The 6,163-nt window shown below is 55.8% G+C and overlaps 1 pseudogene; it reads right to left on the bottom strand.

The window, feature by feature from the left end:
* Positions 1-916: 916 nt before the first annotated feature.
* On the bottom strand, positions 917-5,452 carry LOC144235022 (small ribosomal subunit protein uS5 pseudogene; annotated as a pseudogene).
* Positions 5,453-6,163: the final 711 nt, after the last annotated feature.

Genomic DNA, 6,163 nt, shown 5'->3' with positions numbered 1-6,163 from the left:
GGCTTTGCCTCTTTGTTTCATTTTGGATAGTTTTTTTCCTGATATGCTTTCAATCTCACTACCCCTTTTTTTCAAATGTTTATTTTTGAGAGAGAGACAGCAGGGGAAGGGCAGAAAGAGAGGGGGACTGAGGATCTGAACGAGGCTCTGTGCTGACAGCAGTCAGCCTGATGCGGGGCTTGAACTCATGAACCTAGAGATCATGACCTGAGCTGCAGTCGGAAGTTCAACCGACTGAGCCATCCAGGCGCCTGACTCCCTAATCTTCTCTTCTGTTTTGTCTAATCTGCCATTAATCCCATTCAGTGTATCTTTCATCTAGACATTGTATGTTTCAACTCTTCTAAGTTCAATTTGGATCTTTTTTATATCTTAATGTCTCCACTTAACATTTTGAAAATATAGAATAAAACTGTTTTAGAATCCTTCTCTGCTAACTCTAACATCTGTGTCAGTGCCGGGTCAGTTTCAATCGCTTGATTATTCTATTCTTTGCTGATCATTTTTTCTTGCTTCTTTGTGTGTCTGGTGACTTTCCTCTTTCTTTCCTTCTTTCTTTCTTTCTTTCTTTCTTTCTTCCTTCCTTCCTTCCTTCCTTCCTTCCTTCCTTCCTTCCTTTTTGTCCTTCCTTCCTTCTTTCCTTTCTTTCCTCCCTCCCTCCCTTCCTTCCTTCCTTCCTTCCTTCTCTCCTTTCTTTCCTTCCTCCCTCCCTCCCTCCGCCCTTCCTTCCTCCCTCCCTTCCTCCCTCCCTCCCTTCCTTCCTTCCTTCCTTTCTTCCTTCCTTCCTTCCTTTTTGTCCTTCCTTCCTTCTTTCCTTTCTTTCCTCCCTCCCTCCCTCCTTTCCCCCTTCCTTCCTTCCTTCCTTCCTGCCTGCCTTCCTTTCTTTCCTTCTTTCTTTCTTTCAACAGGCTTTAATTCACTTTATTTTTCTTGTGTAAAACCACGCGGTGGCCACAGCCGGAGCCTGGGTCCTCTGCACAGAGACTCTGCTGTGGGTCTTCACAAGATGATCAGTGAATTCCTGATAGGAAGACTTGGTGAACACAGTCTCTTTCCAGAGGTCAGGGGTACAGTAGCTGTAGATCTTGGGAATGGCATCAAAAGTGGCCTTGGTGAAGCTGCCCAGGCAGTACAGCCCCTGGCTGAGGGAGAGGGAGCAGTAGTCAATACCGAGCATCATGAATATCTTCTCCGGCATGGCGGCTGAGATAGCGCCAGTGCTCTGGTGTAGGGGATGAGTCACACACACCCAGAGTCACAGTGTCCGGTCACCTTGCAAGGGACAGTGTGGGCCTTGCCGATCTTGTTCCCCTAGTAGCCCTGCCCCATGAGTTGGTGGAAAGCCTGTCCAGGGTGATGGCCTCCGGGAAGGCAGTGGCTACCTCCTTGGAGAACTTAACACGAAGACCTACATGTCCATTGTAATCTCCAATGGCAACAAAGAAGCTGGTCCTGTGGCTGGCCTGGGTCTGTTTTTGCACAGGCACAATTTTCAAAACTTCAACCTCATCATTCCCTGAGACGTCTCCAGGAAAAAGTCAATGATCTCAGATTCCTTGATGGGCAGAGAGAAGAGACAGATCTCTTCCAGGGACTTGATCTTCATGATGTTGACCAGTTGGCCCAGCTCCATGATGGAGATCCACCCCTTGTCCTTGGTCTTGCCTCTGTGAGTCCCATGGCCTTGGTCCAGCCCCAACCATGGCCAAGACTCTGGTCCCACGTGCTGCTGCCGAAGCCTCTGCGGAAGCCAAAGGCCTCCCATTCCAGGGCCTCCGGGCCCCCCAGGCCCACCCACAGCACCAGCATCATTTGCAGTTAGTGTTTTCTCGGAGAAGATGTCTGGTCATTTTCTTTTTTCTTTCTTTCTTTTTTTTTTTAATGTTTATTTATCTTGACAGAGAGAGAGGGAGACACAGAATCCAAAGCAGGCTCCAGGCCCCCGGCTGTCAGCACAGAGCCCGATGTGGGGCTTGAACCCACAAACCGTGAGATCATGACCTGAGCTGAAGTCGGGCCACCCAGTTGCCCAAACGTCTGGGAATTTTCTGTTGGATACCAGACATTGTGAATTTTGGATATTTTTGTATTCTTATAAATCTTCTTGAGTTTTGTTCTGGAAAGCAGTAAATTACTGGGGAACCAATCGATCTGGTTTGGGTTTTGCTTTATGATTTGCTAGGTGAGTTTTATCAATGCTCAGTGTGAGACTAATTCTTCCCCACCTCTGAAGCAACTCAACAGGGGTGAGTTTCCCAATCTGGCTGATGGGAACAGGCACTATTCCCATCCCTGTGCAAGCACCAGACACTGTTCTCTCATCCTCTCAGATGGTTCCTTCTTTAAAACCACTGGTTGACATATCTTTCTTCTGAATTGTTTGGTTGTTTCAAGTGGGTTAGTAAATCTGGCCTCAGTTACTCCATCTTGACCCTAAGTGGAGGCCAGTCACCAAGTCTGGTGATTCTACTTCCTAATAATTCTTTTTTTCTTTTTTTTTTTTTTTAACATTTATGGATATTTGAGAGAGAAAGAGTGCGAGTGGGGGAGGGGCAGAGAGAGGCGGGGACAGAGGTTCAGAAGTGAGTTCTGTGCCGATGGCAGAGTCCACGGCAGGGCTTGAACAGAGGAACCGTGAAATCATGACCTGAGCCGGAAGTCGGACACTCAACAGACTGAGCCACCCAGATGCCCCTACTTCCTAATAATTCCTAAATCTATGGACTTCTCTCCCAGCCCCTGTCATGGCTCCGGACCCCATCACCTCCTGCCTGGGGTGACTCCCATAGTTGTCCCCTGCTCTGCTCTGTTAAAACCCTTCTCCATGCAGCACAGCCAGAGTGAGCTTTCCAGATTACACTCTGAGCGTGCCCGCCCCAGCTTCAAGCCCCTTTGCTTCTCATTGTCTTTGGGTTAATTTCAAACGCCTACCGGTAGCTCAGGTTGGTCTTGATAAAACCAACCAAACCGAACTTCCTGTGTTTTCCCAGGGGGCCATTCTCTCTGCAGAGGCTTTGCCAATGCTGTTCCTCCTGACAGGGTCTCCACACCTCCCTCTTTTCGACGTTTCCTCCGGGCCTCAGCAAAGGTGATGCCGGAGCCAGCATGCCCTCTCACCTCTTAGGGAGGGGATGGGGATGCTCTGCTCTGCAACCCTGCCCCTTAGCATGAATTGCTCTGGATCCGATCATCGCTGCCTGGGATGACCTTGGGCATCCCTGAGGGTGAGACCTTAGTCCCTCATGCTGAGCCCCGCCCAACATGTCTGCTGAGTGAGTGAATGAATGGATGTATAGAATCAAATCCCGGACAAGGCTCAATAGGGAGGGAGTCAATAGTCAAAAGGCTTGTACCCACCCCCCAGCCCTGCCCCAACTTGCTGCGTGGCTTCACACCATCCCTGGACACAGCAAAGTGGTCTCTGAGGTCCCCTCTGGATCTGTCATGACACCCACGTGTGTCCACAGTGTCACGGAATGAGTTGTGGTCGTGCTGAACCCATCCTCCTTGCTTGACTGGTGGGGAGTCCGAGGCCCAGTGGAGGGGGCCGGGGGACAGCTGGACCCCAGGGGGCTCAGTGCCTTGGTGATAAAGGCCATCTGGAGGGCCATGTGCCTCTCCTCAGATCGGCCCTTCTGGGCTGTGGCAGAGAGGGTGGAGGTAAAGGAGTCCCCTGGGAGGGGGTGGCCTCAGGGGGCACTCCGGGGGCGGGGCCACGACCTCCCTGCGCCTGGCACTTACTTCCCCGGGATTCAGAACACACCGGGAGGGAGGAGGAGAAGGGTGGCTCAGAATCGGTCACATATCCAGACTGGGGGCATGACCTGCGGGGAGGCTCAAGGTCAGCCTGAGGTCAGCCCCTGTCCAGCTTAATTATTCATTAACCAGGCAAGTCCAGGCATTGAGTTAATGACCAGCACAAGGTTGGGGAGGAGGAAATTCCTCCCCGGGGGGCGGGCATGACCTGCAAGAACAGGGAAACCTATAATGAGAGGTTGGTGGAAAGGCTCTTCATTCATTCATTCATTCACTCGCCTCCCTGTGCCTGTCAGTGAGCAGGACCCTGGAGTTCCGGCTGGTGTGAGGACAGCTGTGGAGACAGGGACAGCCCAGAGTGGTCAGTGCAGGGTCCAGCGGAGCACAGAGGAGATCTCCAACTCAGCCAGGTGAAACGCGCCACGCCGCCTGCAGAAGGTGAGGCCGCAGAGGCCCCCCGCAGATCTGTGCCCGCCCCGCATCTGGCGGGTCCTGTGCCCTGCGGAGCGCCCCGCAGCCTCCGGGCCCCACCCTGTCCCAGCTCAGCCTCTGTAACGTTCCCTGCTGTCCGGGTGCCGCCATCGGAGCCAACCCCACCCTTGCTTTCCTCTCACTGAGAGACTAGGTTGGGGATTTCCTTCAACGGGCTGGCTGCCCCGCTGCCCCAGCCCCTGACCCTGACCCTGGGCAGGACAGTGCTGGTTAACTGTTGGATGAGGAGAGGCCTCAAGTGCAGGCTGAGAAGGGAGCGAGGGGTGCAGCGGGTGCGCGGATCGCAGGCGGGGCTCCTGTCCGAGGGCAGCAGGCCCCGTGGATGGAGAGGTTCCAGAGGCCATCTGGTGGTCTTGTCCCTGGACTTGGGGGGGTGGGTCTTGGGTCTTGTGTGCTANTCTGGGGGGACAAGAAGGGAGGGAGGAGGGGGTTGGAAGGAGGTAGGTCGTCAGGAACAGTCTGGAACACGGAGGAGAGAGGAGGAGGTGGGGTGGTGGGTGGGGCAGGGTGTCTCCTGGGAAAGTGGCCAGAGCCACCACAGGGCTGGGCTTTCCAGAGGACACTGGGGGTGGAGGGGGCTTCAACTGTGGGCCTGGGAGCTCCGTGGGAGGCACGTCGAGTGGCACATGGGTGCCTGTGTGTCATCATGGACGCGGGTCACTGTGTGTGCTGCAGGTCACCGCTCTGTGTGGCTGGCTCCTCCCCAAAGGCCCTGTCCTCTCCCACAGAGGTCTTACCTCCCTGCCCCCCTCAGCCCGAGGGCCCCGAGATCACTAATGCCCCCATGCTCCCCGGTTTTCTTGGGAGATGGAGCGGCCCCGGGGTAAATCTGCAGAGAGGACCCCCGCCCTTGCGCAGAGGCCACAGCCTCGGTCCGGCCCCAGTGCACCCTGGGAGCTGCGGGAAAGCCCCGGATGAAGGTAGCTCTTCTTACTGAAACTGAACAAACCCCACTCCGGGGCCGGTTCACAGCCCGCGGCCCAGCCTGTCCGGGCCTGAGGCAGCATCCTGGCTCCGGAGGGAGGCAGGCCGGCCTCCGCGGGGTGCGCAAGGGGAGGTGCGTGTGGACAGGTGGCAGGGGCCCCCCGGGGCGGCAGTAATGGCACCCCATGACCTCAGTCTGGGCCTCACCGGGCAGCCTCACCCGCTGCAGGAGGCCCCTGATGCCTCCCAGCCCCAGGGCCCTGACGGGTGGGCCCGACATTAGGGTGCCCATCAGGTTGCCGAAGCGACCCGGTCTCCGGCNCCTTTTGTTACCCCTTCCCGGCCCCGCCCCCACACCCCAGGCTGCATTCCAGAGCCGGAGGGGGTCCTGCCCCGGGAGAAATCCGCTTAACCGGAGGCTCGGGTTACAGCGTAGCTGCTCCGGGAGGAGCCGGCCCTTCCCCAGCCCGACATTCCGGATGGCGGGTCTCCGGGTCCACCCCGTCCCCATCCTTGGACCCTCTCCAGGCTTCAGGCCCCAGGAGGGAGGAGAAGGAGCTGGAAGGGGGGGGTGGGGGAGAGACAGGACGGAGCCCACACGCTCACGTAGATGATGGAGAGGTGGGACCCGGGTTGTGTTTCCAGTACGGGAGCTCGTGTTGTCTGCCCTGGATCTGACCTCAGACAAGGCTTGCGGGGGGGGGCCTCCGGATTCGGAGGAGGTGGGCTGGGCGAACTGTGTTTTATCTTATTGCCAGTACTTTCTTGAGGTGTACTTTTCACGGGATGAAATGCTCTAGTTTTAGTGTACGGCTCCACAGTGGTCTTACATTTGTGTCACCACGTGACCGCCGCCTTGAACAAGCTATGGAACATTCCGGCGCTCCAGAGAGTTCCCTCGCGCCCCCTCCCCAGCCTGAACCTTAGTCTGACCTCCATGACCGTAGACACTTTGGCCTTTCTACACAAACGCACTAGGAGTGCGTGCTTC

The sequence above is a fragment of the Crocuta crocuta genome, unplaced genomic scaffold (assembly GCF_008692635.1).
Source record: "Crocuta crocuta isolate KB4526 unplaced genomic scaffold, BGI_CrCroc_1.0 scaffold35, whole genome shotgun sequence".
In the NCBI taxonomy this organism is placed as follows: domain Eukaryota; kingdom Metazoa; phylum Chordata; class Mammalia; order Carnivora; family Hyaenidae; genus Crocuta; species Crocuta crocuta.
Note: the sequence above shows the minus strand (reverse complement) of the source record. Positions and strands in the feature narration are given on the sequence as shown.